Here is an 18947-nt window from a genome sequence, read left to right as displayed (position 1 = left end):
TTAGCGTACGTTATAACATACTAAAAGTTTACCAAAGTAGGACCCCCGGAAAAGTGTTTTTTTCAAGATGGCGTCCAAGATGGCCGCCGAAACCTCTTAATGATCATAACTATGTAACTATCAACTCAAATTTGATGATCGTGGTGTCTATCCCTAGGTTTTTGGGGGCAAGGAACACATTAAGACCATTAAAAATGAAAGTGGGCCATTATATGTAACACAAAAATCAAATATGGCGTCAATAATGGCCGCCAACACCTCCAAATGACCGCAAGTCCATAACTATTGACTCAAATTTAATGATCTTGATGTCTATCCCCAGGTTTTTGGGGGCAAGGAACACATTAAGACAACTTTGGATATTACTGAGCTGTTGAATCATTATGAAATTGAACTCATGACCTTCAGCTGTCACCTAATGCACAAACACCTTTGTCCATAGAATAAGTTTCAGAGCGTTCAGTTTTGAGTGTCATCCTCCTCCTCAGTATCGACCTCTTGAGTGTTGTTTGGATTGTCACAGTTTTCAGTTTGGCAAGGGCCACATGCAGCAGTGCAGCGGAGTCCATAGCGTCTGCAGCTGCATCGAGAGGATTTGCATCCCCCCAAACAGTTGCAATGGATAATTTTCAAGAGTTCGTCAGGCGCAGCATTGTTTTGGGTCATAATTGGAATTAACTGATCATTTTCCTGTTTCCATCCCCATTCAGTTGGGTTCATTTCATTTGCCATCCCCATCCATACCATAATTTGAAAGTACACACGTTGGCTATGGAATATTGTTGCAGGTGATGTTGGGGGGAGCCGTTCAGAAGTGACAAATGCTTGAGCAGTTGCCACTTTTTTGGTGAAAATGATATGGCGCAGTGATGATAGCGTATCATTAGACTTGCCACCAAAGAGATCAACCATCAGGTCTTTGCCAAGATCTGATATGTCCTCTTGAGATTTGTTTTGAAGGATGAATGCACTAGCACAGGACTTCATGACAGGATCAGATTTCACTAATTTCCAGAAGGCTGACTTTTTTCCGATGCCGAAAATCCTTGAAGTAGAATCACATCCTGAGTAGGCATGTACAAAGAGCAACTCATTGCACACATCGTCTCCTAAAGTTTCTTTCAACAGGTTAATGTTATACACTCTGTGTTCTTTTGACTGCTTGTTTGCATCAGAACGGAAGTAGATGATCTCATTGTCTGTTCTGGAGTAATGAAGGAGCAAGATCAGCAAATCTGTATCCTCACCGACCAACGTTGTGGTGCAATGACGGGATCGTTCAACAGTTGCCTTAATTATATCAACGTCTGCATGCCCTGGTGACTGAATGACATGGCATCCCCTTTTAGTTAGTGCTGTGCTGATGAGAGCAATCATGTCTGCCTTGTTTTTGTCACGAGACAAAAAGTCGTCCTTTTTGCCTGCAAACTCTGTTTCTGCAGTGAAACTAACAATAGGGTGCAGGTTTTTTCCTCGTCTCTGATGTGTGTTGTCTTTTATGGAGGGACCTTCACCATAGCCATCGAACACCACTGTCGCTTGTCCGTAATGTCTCACAGTGAAGTCTGCATAAGACTCAGCTATTGCATTATATGAGTCGCCTTTGTTCCACGGTAAACGATGGAGCAAAGAGCCACCATCAAGCACGTAACAATCTGTTTTGGGAATAGAGTTCATCACAGCCTCACTTGATAAGTCCGCAGCATGGTCTCGAATTGCCTGAGCAAGCTGAGGTTTGTCTGCTTTTCGAAGAATGTTCCTGGTCTCAAAGAGGGCTGGAGGGTAGGGGCTTAGTTCATACGTCAAAACCTCTTCAAGGGAAAGATCTCCTGACCTTGACACCAGAAGGAAACGCTGGAACAGAAGGGCAGGATCAATGGTACGATCAGGAGCAATCTTCACAGCAGAGATATTCCCAAGGGTTTTGGCTCTGTCTTTCCGCTTGAATTTGTAAGTAAATGCCGACTTTCCGATTATATCTTCAATGATCTTGTTTCCAACCGATTCAAAGTCATGTACATTCACATCTGGCCCAGCCACTATCCCGTTGACAATGTTTCTCAGAGTAGGATCAGATGTGAAGGGTGAGCAGGCTGCAAGCTTTATCCGAATTTTCTCGAGATCAGATGCATCTCTTTTGATGCGCGCCTCAGTTGAGTCTTTGTGTTGCGGACTTGTAGTATAGGTTAGGTTTGTGAAATCCTGCATCGCAATGTTGTACTCGGATGTTACAGGTGCAGATAAGGTCCAAAGGTTTCGCATGTCCTCGGTCATCCCACTGCCGCGAGTTAGACCACCAGTGCTCTTCAGAGACCTCATCAACGTTTGTTCGATGACAAGATCACTACTATGACAGCTCGTGGGCAATTACAGCTCGTGGGCGAACTGCCTGAATTATGGCATGACCAACTGCCGCAACCTTGCGTCTTGTGTCTTTCCCAACGAACAATGTTTCCAGTGCTGTCCGCAGACTAGTCGGAATGAACGATAGGGCTGAATCAAGTTTTAAATCATCACTACTTGGATACTGATTCGTCACGGTAGAAACCTGAGATTTTATATCACTTCTGATTAACCTAGCAGCAGTTTCAATAATAGCGCGTTTTTGGGACTCTTCATCGCCTTCCTGACACGTTTGCTTGTAGTATGATCTCAGAATCTGTGACGTTTGTTCTCTCATCGTAACAATATCGTCCAAGCCTTCTCTTTCACCAAAAAAAATTGAGTCCTTAAAGCGTTCTTTAAGACGCTTTTTCAAACTGTAATTGTCATACGGTTCCGAATCAGCATTACAAAGATACCCTTTCATTATGAGGCTCAAAGATGTAACAGTTATTTGTTCCTCACTGTTCAGTTCTAGGTAAGCACACATTTTCTGAAATGCTTCATACTTATCTTCATCTTTAGGACGACCACACTTTCTGCGCTTGGCTTCGGGGGCTTTCTGGAACTCTAAAGGCACAGACTTGAAGGACCGGAAATTTCCACTACACGAATGATGATAAAGTCCGTCTGCTGCATGTAAATCTCGTAAATAGTATTCAATCCGACCCTTTACAGTATGTCCCCAATCATCTGAACGGGATTCACAGACCTCCACAATTGTCTCCACAAATTTGTCAGTCCGTACCCAGCTAAAGTGTCCCTTGTCCAAATCAATTGTACATCCACAGAATACGCAATCCTTTTCACTGTCAAAACCTCCACTTGATTGTCTTGTGGTTCTCTTTGGTGGCACAGAACCACTACTTTTCTTTGCAACATGGCTTTTAATGTTTTTATCATTTATGTACTGTTGACGACAGCTTTTATGCACTTTAGTACTGGCTTCAACTACAAGATCATCCTTCCGCTTTACACTGGCTTCATTTATTCCCTTCGCCCCCTTCCACTGAATTGCAACCCAGTTATCACTGGAATCCTCGATCTCCTCCTTGCAGATTGGACAAAAAGCTTGACTGGCTGTGCTTGCACTCATTGTTGAATCATGTCTGAAAAAGAGAAAGATGAGAATTAGTTATTCAGTTAGATCCAATTCGACACATTCTTCAGGTCAATATATGGAAAATGCCCCCTCAACCTGTTAGATAATGGCCCGCTTTCATTTTTAATGGTCTTAATGTGTTCCTTGCCCCCAAAAACCTAGGGATAGACACCAAGATCATCAAATTTGAGTTGATAGTTACATAGTTATGATCATTAAGAGGTTTCGGCGGCCATCTTGGACGCCATCTTGAAAAAAACACTTTTCCGGGGGTCCTCCTTTGGTAAACTTTTAGTATGTTATAAAGTACACTAAACCCTACCAGAATCAGTTGAGAAACCTTTTGTAGCAATTTTTTGGGGGTTGAGGGGGTATTTTCCATATATCGACCTTACTATAACAGCAGTTACAACATAAAGGTGTAATGGCGCAGTAGCTCCACAAACTATCATGTTTATCTCGTTATTCGGACATACTGCAATGGAAGGTTACGCTAATTATTTGGCCTTAGGTCTTTTTACCTTTTTCGCTTGTTTAACTTGCCAACAAATATGGCCCCCACGCACTGCATCATGGCTGTTGAAACCCCTCTGTACCTTAAATCATCCTCAAACAGATATTTCTAAATATAGATGAAAAGTTTCAGATTGATGTTTCTAACCATAAGAGGACCAAGAACAGTACCACTTTCATCTTGAACCCATATCTGGACATGGTAGGTGGTCATTTTGACCACAAAACGTTTTGCTTTCTTGACTGTGTCAGTTATTTGGATCTTCAAGGATTTGTATCTTCGAGGTTTTCTTCAAGTGGGCATTTTTGATAAAATATCATTTTTTTTCTTTCCATCTATATGCATATTTAAGCTCCAATGGCTTGATCTCTGATCATCAATTTGGTTTCAGACCAGGTCACTCTACTCTGGACATGCTGCTTCTGCTGTCTCAACAATGGATGGAGGTCCTCAATGCCAAACAGGAAATTAGAGCTGTCTCCCTCGACATATCACGTGCCTTCGATACGGTCTGGCACCCCGCTCTGCTCACCAAACTCTCCTCCTTTGGTATCCATGGAAATCTCCACGCATGGCTGGCGGACTTCCTCTCTAGTCTAAGTCACGTGTGGCCCTGAATGGGTTTCTCTCATCTCCTCTTCCTGTTCAGGCTGGAGTTCCCCAAGGCAGTGTTCTGGGTCCTGTGCTTTTTGTGGTCTTCATCAATGAATCTCTCCGACTCTCTTGAAAATCCTCTCTATCTCTTTGCTGATGACTCTACTCTCTGTCGCTCCATTCCTCATCCCTCAGATCGGCAGTCTGCAGGCTCCTCACTCTCTGCAGACCTGGACAAAATCACTGACTGGGCAAACAAGTGGAACATGTCTTTCAATCCTGACAAATCTCACACTCTTACGATGTCTCTCCGAAAAGACCGACTGGACAACCCTCCAATTCACTTTCTGAATAATCCTCTCCAAGAAGTTCTGTCACTCAAGCTTTTGGGTCTCACTATCTGCCATGATCTTTCCTGGGAAAACCACATTTCAAATCTGGCCTCCAAAGCCAGTCGCCGACTGGGCATCCTCCGTCGTGCGAAGCCCTTCCTTGGCACACCTGAGCTCCTCACCACATACAAAGCTTTCATCCGCAGCTCAATGGAATACTGCTCTCCCCTCTGGGCTGGTGCTCCTGCCTCACACCTAGCTCGTCTTCACGCTGTTGAATCCAAAGCTTTCAGAATCATTGGAATCTCCCGTGATGAAGCTACCTCCGAGGGCCTTTCACTTACTCACTGCAGGCAGGTTGGTGGGCTTTGTCTTCTACCGACTCCTCTCCGGCCTTGCTCCTCCACCTCTCTCTGGGCTCTTTCCCCCAAATATTCCTAAAGGTCGCACAAGATCTGCCTGCAACCCTCTTATGGTTAAACTGCCAAAATCAAGACTCTCTGCTCACCTTCACGCTTTCATTCCTCTTTTCTCCTGCCTCTGGAACAAACTCCCTTCAATCCCACTCCTCCCTCCAGGTCTTTAAAACAGCTGTTCACCACCATCTCTTGTCTTCCCCCATCCCAAACCTTGATCTTTTCTACCCCCGCTAATTTCACCCCAAATCCTCTTTTTTGAAATACCAACTTATTTCCTGGAAGTCCTTGCTGTCCTTGTGTTTATACTTCTTCCACCCCCTCCCCCCCCCTTCCCACGCCGCCTCCCCCCAAGCCCTCTCCCTCCCACACATTCCTGATGTCCCTCACAAATGTTGTGTTTATGTGCTTCCCCTTCTCTCCCCATCTTGTCTACAGCTCCCCTTTTTATACACTTTGGTTCTTTGTCTGTTTGATTTGTTTGTGTGATAAACGTTAGCTCTTTCACGAGCCTCGATTATGTATACAAAAAATAAATAAATTGTGAGTTCGTTGTGATTTGCCAGCTACACCTTTTGACACCCGGGCTCAAACTTGCTATGAAGACTGTTCACTCCCCCAGGGTGGTTTTGCACTTTGATCTGCTTCTCCAACAACCCCCATCTCTCCCACCCCACCAAAATATACAGACTAAATAAACTGCTGGCACTATCCTTGGCACTTCTAACCTTCTCACCACATACAAAGCATTCATCCGCAGCTTGAGGGAGTACTGCTCTCCACTCTGGGCTGGTGCTCCTGCCTCACACCTAGCTCGGCTCCACGCTGTAGAAACCAAAGCTTTTCGGATCATTGGAATCTCCCACGATGAAGCTGATTCTGAGGACCTTTCACTCTCTCACCACAGGACCATGCATATATCGCGATGTTGTTCTCTGCTCTCTGGAAGTAAGTATCCAATTGAATTGGGTCGCATGGATGCTTGATGGTGCAACCTCTTCTAGCTGATATAGCCTGGACGTATATAGTTTGGTCAGTTCGGAGAGTGGGAACACTGGTGTTGCCTCTTCATTATCCAAGACTTCTTGCATGTAGGAGAGTAGTTCTGAAAAAGCAGTGTTTCTGGCTGTATCTGGGGCAGTGCTGTGATTGGCTCGACTGAGCACAATCTCGGTTATAGGAAGCTACTAAGCATTGAGGATATTTAATCTCTTTTGCTACAACATCACCTCTACTCAGCTTTGCCAATACATGTTGATATTAAAGATTAATGGCACATTGGTTTACTTTTGTATCTAGATCTCCAGTGGATGCATTGCGTAGAGGACTGGTTGACATTCCGCATTTGTTGCAGAAGAGACAGGTTGTATTTGAACGGTCAGACTGTGATATGTTCTGTCGTGTAAACTTCTCAGGTATCTAAGGCATCTTATCAATACTCCTGCGTTTTGTCGTCCATTGTGGATTTTTCTCATTGTATTTTAGACTACAGCTCTTATGATACTTGGCATGTCTCTGTATGAATGTGGATTCGAGACCATCACCATCGTCAAGACGATACAGTTTTTCCAAAGGATGGCAACTAATCGAGCTCATATAATGCAGGAAGTCAACTTTTCATCTGTTACTGGTTCATAGAAAAGGCAGTTACTCCAATCTATGGCTGTCACAGTAGGAGAAGTGTCACTTTTCACCAATTCCAATGATTTGGCCATTTTTTGCTGCTTAATGGCAATCTGAAGAATAGAAAAAGTGAAAAATATACATTAATATAGGGGAATGTATCCCAAGATGGCCAGCCTAATAAAAAATGAAGCCTTACAGAGACAATCAGTGGTTTTGTGAAAAATAACTACAGTGCCCGCCATAAGTATTGGAACAGTGAAGACAATTTTGTTATTATTGCTATATACTCAATAAATTTGGATTTGAGATCAAAAGATGAATACGAGGCAAGAGTACAGTAAGTCCGTTTTTACTTATTGGTATTTCTATCATATATGTATTACCATTGTAGGACAATAGCACTTTTTATGTTCAGTCCCCCCATTTTAGGTAAGCATAAGTATTGGAACAGATAATTGACAGGTGTTTCTTGTTGCATTGATTGTTCACACATAAAAGAGCTGTGAATGTCTAGTCTTGGTTTTAGCCTTTGCTTTTGCTATGGGAGTCTGCCAATGGAGTTAGTTGGCATAAACCTACATGAAGACTAAAAAACTGTCTATGAAAGAAAAACAAGCAATTTGGAAGCTGAAAGAACAGAATAATTCCATGAGAATGATGGCACAAAAATTGTGCATAACAAGTAGAACAATTTGGAATATCTTGAAAAAGAAGGAAACCACTAGTGTGCTCAGCAATAGACAATGGCCAGGTCGGCCAAGAAAAACAACTGCAGTTGATGACAGAAAAATCATCAGAGCTGTGAAGTAAAACCATTTTTAAAAAACTGCCAGTGACATCACCAACAACCTCCAGAGAGCAGGAGTGAAAGTATCACAATCCACCATTCGGAGAAGACTTTGACAATAGAATTACAAAGGTTACACCGCAAGATACAATCCTCTCATCAGCACCAAAAAATTTCTATTTTTGGTGCTGATGAAAGGTTTGTATCTTGTGGTTATTTGCCAAATTATAATTTGCCAAAAAGTACAGAGGTGAGCCAATGAGTTCTGGAACAAAGTTTTATGGATAAATGTGACAAAGATAAACCTTTACCAAAGTGATGGAAAGGCGAAAGTGTGGAGAAAGGAAGGAACTGCAGGTGATCCAAAGCATACTACCTAATATGTGAAGCATTGTGGAGGTAGTATCATGGCTTGGGCTTGCATTGCTGCCTCTGGAACTGGATCACTCACTTTATTGATAATGTAACTAATGATGGCCGCAGCAGAATAAATTCAGAGATGTACAGAAATATTTTGTCTGCCTATGTGCAAGAAAATGTCTCCAAAATCATTGGGCGGTGCTTCACCATGCAGCATGACAATGGCCCAAAACACACTGCCAACACAACCAAGGAGTTCATCAGGGGGAAAAAGTGGAAGGTTTTAAACTGGCAAAGTCAATATCCTGATTTAAATCCAATGGAGCACCAATGGGGGGACTGAACATAAAAATACTATTGTTCAACAATGGTAAAACATATATGATAGAAATACCAAGAAATAAAATCTGACCTTCTATACTCTTGCCTCGTATTCATCTTTTAATCTGAAATCTAAATTTCTTGATTATATAGCAATAATAACAAATTTGACTTCACTGTTCCTATACTTATGAGGGCACTGTACATATTATATTGAAGTTATTATTGATGTCCAGCATATGTATACAGTTGAACTGCACATTGTTCATACGAACTGACATATAGGTCCTTGAAAATTTCCATCTCAGGGGCCGTTTTAACCTACCCATCAGATAAGATGGCCCAAAAACGAGTGGGTAATGACGGACACCACGATTTCAACAAGGTCATCAATTCAAATGTCGTGATGTCATCATCGCCCACTCAAAATTTCTCAAAATCAGAAACATTGACACTACTTTTATACGGACCATTTCATCTCTCATATACCATCAATCATCATCATCATCGTGATAAAGTGATCTTCAAGAGTTACAAGATGGTACAACCCAAACATAAAACATGATAGATGTTACAATAATGATCATCGATCACTTCAATCCAGATTACCCAGAGTGGCATACATGTGGGAACCATAGCTCGGATACAGAGATTGGACACATTCACAGATTGTCTTTTCCGTATTCAATGGTTGGAGGGATGGATGAGTGGAAGGAGGGATGAATGAGTGGAAGGAGGGATTGATGAGTGGATGGAGGGATGGATGAATGGAAGGAGGGATGGATGAGTGGAAGGAGGGATGAATGAGTGGAAGGAGGGATTGATGAGTGGATGGAGGGATGGATGAATGGAAGGAGGGATGGTTGAGTGGAAGGAGGGATGGATGTGTGGAAGGAGGGATGGATGAGTGGAAGGAGGAAGGGATGAGTGGAAGGAAGGATGGATAAGTGGATGGGGGAATGGATGATTGGATGGAGGGATGGATGAGTGGAAGGAGGGATAGATGAGTGGATGGAGGGATGGATGAGTGGAAGGATGGATGGTTGATTGGAAGGAGGGATGGTTGACTGTATGGAGGGATGGATGAGTGAAAGGAGGGATGCATGAGTGGAAGGTGGGATGCATGAGTGTAAGGAAGGATGGATGAGTGGATGGAGGGATGGATGAGTGGATGGAGCGATGGATGAATGGAAGGAGGGATGGATGAGTGGATGGAGGGATGGATGAGTGGAAGAAGGGGTGGTTGAGTGGAAGGAGAGATATATGAGTGAATGGAGGGATGGATGAGTGAAAGGAGGGATGGATGAGTCGAAGGAGGGATGGATGAGTGAAAGGATGGATGGATGAGCCGAAGGAGGGATGGATGAGTCGAAGGAGGGATGGATGAGTCGAAGGAGGGATGGATGAGTCGAAGGAGCGATGGATGAGTGAAAGGAGGGATGGATGAGTCGAAGGAGGGATGGATGAGTCGAAGGAGCGATGGATGAGTGAAAGGAGGGATGGACGAGTCGAAGGAGGGATGGATGAGTCGAAGGAGGGATGGATGAGTCGAAGGAGGGATGGTTGAGAGGAAGGAGGGATGGAGGGGTGGAAGGAGGGACAGATGAGTGGATGGAGGGATGGATGAGTGGAAGGATGGATGGTTGATTGGAAGGAGGGATGGATGAGTGAAAGGAGGGATGCATGAGTGGAAGGAGGGATGCATGAGTGGATGGAGTGATGGATGAGTGGATGGAGGGATGAAGAATGGAAGGAGGGATGGATGAGTGGATGGAGGGATGGATGATTGGAAGGAGGGATGGATGATTGGAAGGAGGGATGGATGAGTGGAGGGAGGGTTGGATGAGTGGAGGGAGGGTTGGATGAGTGGAAGGAGGGATGGATGAGTGGATGGAGGGTTGGAAAAGTGGAATGAGGGTTGGATGAGTGGAATGAGGGATCGGTGAGTGGAAAGAGTGATGGATTATTGTAAGGAGGGATGAGTGAGTGGAAGGAGTGATGGATGTGTGGAAGGAGGCATGCACGAGTGGAAGGAGGGATGGATGAGTGGATGCAGGGATGGATGAGTGGATGCAGGGATGGATGAGTGGAGGGAGGGATGGATGAATGGAAGGAGGGATGGTTGAGTGGAAGGAGGGATGGATGTGTGGAAGGAGGGATGGATGAGTGGAAGGAGGAAGGGATGAGTGGAAGGAAGGATGGATGAGTGGATGGAGGAATGGATGATTGGATGGAGGGATGGATGAGTGGAAGGAGGGATGGTTGATTGGAAGGAGAGATATATGAGTGGATGGAGGGATGGATGAGTGGAAGGAGGGATGGATGAGTGGAAGGAGGGACAGATGAGTGGATGGAGGGATGGATGGTTGATTGGAAGGAGGGATGGATGAGTGAAAGGAGGGATGCATGAGTGGAAGGAGGGATGCATGAGTGGATGGAGTGATGGATGAGTGGATGGAGGGATGATGAATGGAAGGAGGGATGGATGAGTGGATGGAGGGATGGATGATTGGAAGGAGGGATGGATGATTGGAAGGAGGGATGGATGAGTGGAGGGAGGGTTGGATGAGTGGAAGGAGGGATGGATGAGTGGATGGAGGGTTGGAAAAGTGGAATGAGGGTTGGATGAGTGGAAAGAGTGATGGATTATTGTATGGAGGGATGAGTGAGTGGAAGGAGTGATTGATGTGTGGAAGGAGGGATGCACGAGTGGAAGGAGGGATGGATGAGTGGATGCAGGGATGGATGAGTGGAAGGAGGGATGGATGAGTGGATGGAGGGATGATGAATGGAAGGAGGGATGGATGAGTGGATGGAGGGATGGATGATTGGAAGGAGGAATGGATGATTGGAAGGAGGGATGGATGAGTGGAGGGAGGGTTGGATGAGTGGAAGGAGGGTTGGATGAGTGGAAGGAGGGATGGATGAGTGGATGGAGGGTTGGAAAAGTGGAATGAGGGATCGGTGAGTGGAAAGAGTGATGGATTATTGTAAGGAGGGATGAGTGAGTGGAAGGAGTGATGGATGTGTGGAAGGAGGCATGCACGAGTGGAAGGAGGGATGGATGAGTGGATGCAGGGATGGATGAGTGGATGCAGGGATGGATGAGTGGAAGGAGGGAGGGATGGATGAATGGAAGGAGGGATGGTTGAGTGGAAGGAGGGATGGATGTGTGGAACGAGGGATGGATGAGTGGAAGGAGGAAGGGATGAGTGGAAGGAAGGATGGATGATTGGATGGAGGGATGGATGAGTGGAAGGAGGGATGGTTGATTGGAAGGAGAGATATATGAGTGGATGGAGGGATGGATGAGTGGAAGGAGGGATGGATGAGTGGAAGGAGGGACAGATGAGTGGATGGAGGGATGGATGGTTGATTGGAAGGAGGGATGGATGAGTGAAAGGAGGGATGCATAAGTGGAAGGAGGGATGCATGAGTGGATGGAGTGATGGATGAGTGGATGGAGGGATGATGAATGGAAGGAGGGATGGATGAGTGGATGGAGGGATGGATGATTGGAAGGAGGGATGGATGATTGGAAGGAGGGATGGATGAGTGGAGGGAGGGTTGGATGAGTGGAAGGAAGGATGGATGAGTGGATGGAGGGTTGGAAAAGTGGAATGAGGGTTGGATGAGTGGAATGAGGGATCGGTGAGTGGAAAGAGTGATGGATTATTGTAAGGAGGGATGAGTGAGTGGAAGGAGTGATGGATGTGTGGAAGGAGGGATGCACGAGTGGAAGGAGGGATGGATGAGTGGATGCAGGGATGGATGAGTGGAAGGAGGGATGGATGAGTGGATGGAGGGATGGATGAGTGGAAGGATGGATGGTTGATTGGAAGGAGGGATGCATGAGTGGAAGGAGGGATGCATGAGTGGATGGAGTGATGGATGAGTGCATGGAGGGATGATGAATGGAAGGAGGGATGGATGAGTGGATGGAGGGATGGATGATTGGAAGGAGGGATGGATGATTGGAAGGAGGGATGGATGAGTGGAGGGAGGGTTGGATGAGTGGAAGGAGGGATCGGTAAGTGGAAAGAGTGATGGATTATTGTAAGGAGGGATGAGTGAGTGAAAGGAGTGATGGATGTGTGGAAGGAGGCATGCACGAGTGGAAGGAGGGATGGATGAGTGGATGCAGGGATGGATCAGTGGATGCAGGGATGGATGAGTGGAAGGAGGGAGGGATGGATGAATGGAAGGAGGGATGGTTGAGTGGAAGGAGGGATGGATGTGTGGAAGGAGGGATGGATGAGTGGAAGGAGGAAGGGATGAGTGGAAGGAAGGATGGATGAGTGGATGGAGGAATGGATGATTGGATGGAGGGATGGATGAGTGGAAGGAGGGATGGTTGATTGGAAGGAGAGATATATGAGTGGATGGAGGGATGGATGAGTGGAAGGAGGGATGGATGAGTGGAAGGAGGGACAGATGAGTGGATGGAGGGATGGATGAGTGGAAGGATGGATGGTTGATTGGAAGGAGGGATGGATGAGTGAAAGGAGGGATGCATGAGTGGAAGGAGGGATGGATGAGTGAAAGGAGGGATGCATGAGTGGAAGGAGGGATGCATGAGTGGATGGAGTGATGGATGAGTGGATGGAGGGATGATGAATGGAAGGAGGGATGGATGAGTGGATGGAGGGATGGATGATCGGAAGGAGGGATGGATGATTGGAAGGAGGGATGGATGAGTGGAGGGAGGGTTGGATGAGTGGAAGGAGGGATGGATGAGTGGATGGAGGGTTGGAAAAGTGGAATGAGGGTTGGATGAGTGGAATGAGGGATCAGTGAGTGGAAAGAGTGATGGATTATTGTAAGGAGGGATGAGTGAGTGGAAGGAGTGATGGATGTGTGGAAGGAGGGATGCACGAGTGGAAGGAGGGAAGGATCAGTGGATGCAGGGATGGATGCGTGGATGCAGGGATGGATGAGTGGATGCAGGGATGGGTGAGTGGAAGGAGGGAGGGATGGATGAATGGAAGGAGGAAGGGATGAGTGGAAGGAAGGATGGATGAGTGGATGGAGGAATGGATGATTGGATGGAGGGATGGATGAGTGGAAGGAGGGGTGGTTGAGTGGAAGGAGAGATATATGAGTGGATGGAGGGATGGATGAGTGGAAGGAGGGATGGATGAGTCGAAGGAGCGATGGATGTGTGGATGGAGGGATGGTTGAGTGGAAGGAGGGATGGATGAATGGAAGGAGGGATAGATGAGTGGACGGAGGGATGGATGAGGGGAAGGATGGATGGTTGATTGGAAGGAGTGATGGATGAGTGGAAGGAGGGATGGATGAGTGAAAGGAGGAATGCATGAGTGGAAGGAGGGATGGATGAGTGGATGGAGGGATGGATGAATGGAGGGAGGGATGGATGAGTAGATGGAGGGATGTATGATTGGAAGGAGGGATGGATGATTGGAAGGAGGGATGGATGATTGGAAGGAGGGATGCACGAGTGGAAGGAGGGATGGATGAGTGGATGCAGGGATGGATGAGTGGAAGGAGGGATGGATGAGTGGATGGAGGGATGATGAATGGAAGGAGGGATGGATGAGTGGATGGAGGGATGGATGATTGGAAGGAGGAATGGATGATTGGAAGGAGGGATGGATGAGTGGAGGGAGGGTTGGATGAGTGGAAGGAGGGATGGATGAGTGGATGGAGGGTTGGAAAAGTGGAATGAGGGATCGGTGAGTGGAAAGAGTGATGGATTATTGTAAGGAGGGATGAGTGAGTGGAAGGAGTGATGGATGTGTGGAAGGAGGCATGCACGAGTGGAAGGAGGGATGGATGAGTGGATGCAGCGATGGATGAGTGGATGCAGGGATGGATGAGTGGAAGGAGGGAGGGATGGATGAATGGAAGGAGGGATGGTTGAGTGGAAGGAGGGATGGTTGAGTGGAAGGAGGGATGGATGTGTGGAACGAGGGATGGATGAATGGAAGGAGGAAGGGATGAGTGGAAGGAAGGATGGATGAGTGGATGGAGGAATGGATGATTGGATGGAGGGATGGATGAGTGGAAGGAGGGATGGTTGATTGGAAGGAGAGATATATGAGTGGATGGAAGGATGGATGAGTGGAAGGAGGGATGGATGAGTGGAAGGAGGGACAGATGAGTGGATGGAGGGATGGATGGTTGATTGGAAGGAGGGATGGATGAGTGAAAGGAGGGATGCATGAGTGGAAGGAGGGATGCATGAGTGGATGGAGTGATGGAAGAGTGGATGGAGGGATGATGAATGGAAGGAGGGATGGATGAGTGGATGGAGGGATGGATGATTGGAAGGAGGGATGGATGAGTGGAATGAGGGATCGGTGAGTGGAAAGAGTGATGGATTATTGTAAGGAGGGATGAGTGAGTGGAAGGAGTGATGGATGTGTGGAAGGAGGGATGCACGAGTGGAAGGAGGGATGGATGAGTGGATGCAGGGATGGATGAGTGGAAGGAGGGATGGATGAGTGGATGGAGGGATGGATGGTTGATTGGAAGGAGGGATGCATGAGTGGAAGGAGGGATGCATGAGTGGATGGAGTGATGGATGAGTGGATGGAGGAATGATGAATGGAAGGAGGGATGGATGAGTGGATGGAGGGATGGATGATTGGAAGGAGGGATGGATGATTGGAAGGAGGGATGGATGAGTGGAGGGAGCGTTGGATGAGTGGAAGGAGGGATGGATGAGTGGATGGAGGGTTGGAAAAGTGGAATGAGGGTTGGATGAGTGGAATGAGGGATCGGTGAGTGGAAAGAGTGATGGATTATTGTAAGGAGGGATGAGTGAGTGGAAGGAGTGATGGATGTGTGGAAGGAGGCATGCACGAGTGGAAGGAGGGATGGATGAGTGGATGCAGGGATGGATGAGTGGATGCAGGGATGGATGAGTGGAAGGAGGGAGGGATGGATGAATGGAAGGAGGGATGGTTGAGTGGAAGGAGGGATGGATGTGTGGAAGGAGGGATGGATGAGTGGAAGGAGGAAGGGATGAGTGGAAGGAAGGATGGATGAGTGGATGGAGGAATGGATGATTGGATGGAGGGATGGATGAGTGGAAGGAGGGATGGTTGATTGGAAGGAGAGAAATATGAGTGGATGGAGGGATGGATGAGTGGAAGGAGGGATGGATGAGTGGAAGGATGGATGGTTGATTGGAAGGAGGGATGGATGAGTGAAAGGAGGGATGCATGAGTGGAAGGAGGGATGGATGAGTGAAAGGAGGGATGCATGAGTGGAAGGAGGGTGCATGAGTGGATGGAGTGATGGATGAGTGGATGGAGGGATGATGAATGGAAGGAGGGATGGATGAGTGGATGGATGATTGGAAGGAGGGATGGATGATTGGAAGGAGGGATGGATGAGTGGAGGGAGGGTTGGATGAGTGGAAGGAGGGATGGATGAGTGGATGGAGGGTTGGAAAAGTGGAATGAGGGTTGGATGAGTGGAATGAGGGATCAGTGAGTGGAAAGAGTGATGGATTATTGTAAGGAGGGATGAGTGAGTGGAAGGAGTGATGGATGTGTGGAAGGAGGGATGCACGAGTGGAAGGAGGGAAGGATGAGTGGATGCAGGGATGGATGAGTGGATGCAGGGGATGGATGAGTGGATGCAGGGATGGATGAGTGGAAGGAGGGAGGGATGGATGAATGGAAGGAGGGATGGTTGAGTGGAAGGAGGAAGGGATGAGTGGAAGGAAGGATGGATGAGTGGATGGAGGAATGGATGATTGGATGGAGGGATGGATGAGTGGAAGGAGGGGTGGTTGAGTGGAAGGAGCGATGGATGTGTCGATGGAGGGATGGTTGAGTGGAAGGAGGGATGGATGAATGGAAGGAGGGATAGATGAGTGAACGGAGGGATGGATGAGGGGAAGGATGGATGGTTGATTGGAAGGAGTGATGGATGAGTGGAAGGAGGGATGGATGAGTGAAAGGAGGAATGCATGAGTGGAAGGAGGGATGCATGAGTGGAAGGAGGGATGCATGAGTGTAAGGAGGGATGGATGAGTGGATGGAGGGATGGATGAATGGAGGGAGGGATGGATGAGTAGATGGAGGGATGTATGATTGGAAGGAGGGATGGATGATTGGAACGAGGGATGGATGATTGGAAGGAGGGATGGATGAGTGGAGGGAGGGTTGGATAAGTGGAAGGAGGGATGGATGAGTGGAATGAGGGATCGGTGAGTGGAAAGAGAGATGGATTATTGTAAGGAGGGATGAGTGAGTGGAAGGAGTGATGGGTGAGTGGAAGGAGGGATGGACGAGTGGAAGGAGGGATGGATGAGTGGATGCAGGGATGGATGAGTGGAAGGAGGGATGGATGAGTGGAAGGAGGGATGGATGAGTGGAAGGAGGGATGGATGAGTGGAAGGAGAGATGGATGAGTGGAAGGAGGGATGGATGAGTGGAAGGAAGGATTGATGAATCGAACGAGAGATGGATGAGTGGATGGAGGGATGGATGTGTGGAAGGAAGGATGGTTGAGTGGAAGGAGGGATGGGTGAGTGGAAGGAGGGATGGATGAGTGGATGCAGGGATGGATGAGTGGATGCAGGGATGGATGAGTGGAAGGAGGGATGGATGAGTGGAAGGAGGGATGAATGAGTGGATGCAGGGATGGATGAGTGGAAGGAGAGATGGATGAGTGGAAGGAGGGATGGATGAGTGGAAGGAGGGATTGATGAATCGAACGAGAGATGGATGAGTGGATGGAGGGATGGATGAGTGGAAGGAAGGATGGTTGAGTGGAATCAGGGATGGGTGAGTGGAAGGAGGGATGGATGAGTGGAAGGATGGATGGATGGATGAGTGGATGGAGGGTTGGATGGAGGGATGGATGAGTGGGAGGAGGGATGGATGAGTGGATGGATGGATGGATGAGTGGATGGAGGGTTGGAAGGAGGGATGGGTGAGTGGAAGGAGGGATGGATGAGTGGATGCAGGGATGGATGAGTGGATGCAGGGATGGATGAGTGGATGGAGGGATGGATGAGTGGAAGGAAGGATGGTTGAGTGGAATCAGGGATGGGTGAGTGGAAGGAGGGATGGATGAGTGGAAGGATGGATGGATGGATGAGTGGATGGAGGGTTGGATGGAGGGATGGATGAGTGGGAGGAGGGATGGATGAGTGGAAGGAGGGATGAGTGAGTGGAATCAGGGATGGGTGAGTGGAAGGAGGGATGGATGAGTGGAAGGATGGAGGGATGGATGAGTGGATGGAGGGTTGGATGGAGGGATGGATGAGTGGGAGGAGGGATGGATGAGTGGAAGGAGGGATGGATGAGTGGAAGGAGGGATGGTTGAGTGCTGTATGTATGATTGTTTGTATTAAAGCCGAAATTGTGAACTGCAATTATGAACTAGAAAGAGCAATCAGAGATTGCAAACCCTCGTCAGGATGTGTTTACAGTGGTTTTTAAGGCTGTTGTCTTTAAACAGATCTGGCGGCCGAACCACGTGACCGATAACGCCATAATTTTTTTTTTCTCCACCAATTTATCCCTAGATTATGCTCAAGAAATTTCATCTTGATTGGATGAAGTTTTGTACTCGTCGAATTATGACGTCCTAATGGAGGCATCTATGACATCATCTTTAACATATGTTATTCCACATGCAGAGTTCTTTACAATGAGCCATGTCTCAATTTTTTCTATGCAGCTCTTTCGGAGATATAGAGGTGCAAAGTTTTCGGTTTTTCCAAGATGGTGCCCATACCACGTGACCTATGACGTCATAATTCGCATAAAAAAATATACAGGTGGAGTTGCACCTATGGTGAAAATTTCCTGTCAATTCGACCAACGGTTGCAGAGAAAATCATATTTATTCTGTGCGGACAAACAAACAAACAAATGAAAAATCACTCAGAGGGCGACACTTGGAAAAAGTGAACAAAGTAGAATGGCACTCAGTAGAGCATCATTTTCACCCAAATGAATTTCACCCCAGTGAATCGGATGAAAATTGAGGATTTTAGAAATTATAAATTGTTGTTGACCTTTGGCCTTCGTTGACCTTTTGGCCATGCTGATCTCAAAAATAGTTGGTGGTTGAATTCAGTTAGCTGATATGAAAATCCGATTCAAATTCCAAGTCAATCGGATGAAAATGGTGGATTTTAGAAACTCGATAAAAAAAGTGGTTACCCTTTGGCCTATGTTGACCTTTAGGCCAATGCTGATCTCAAAAATAGTTGGTGGTTGAATTCAGTTAGCCGATATGCAAATCCTATTCAAATTTCAAGTCAATCGGATGAAAATTGAGGATTTTATCATTTAAAAAAAAACGTGGTTGACCTTTGGCCTATGTTGACCTTTTGGCATATGCTGATCAAAAAAAATAGTTGATGGTTGAATTTACTTCGCCGATATGTAAATCCTATTCAAATTTCAAGTCAATCGGATGAAAATTGAGGATTTTAGAAATCTGAAAAAAAGTGGTGGACCTTTGGCCCATGTTGACCTTTTGGCATTTGATTACCTCAAAAATAGTTGGTGGTTGGTTT

This window comes from Myxine glutinosa, chromosome 2 (genome assembly GCF_964187855.1).
Source record: "Myxine glutinosa chromosome 2, kmMyxGlut1.1, whole genome shotgun sequence".
NCBI classification, from domain to species: Eukaryota; Metazoa; Chordata; class Myxini; order Myxiniformes; family Myxinidae; genus Myxine; species Myxine glutinosa.
Note: the sequence above shows the minus strand (reverse complement) of the source record.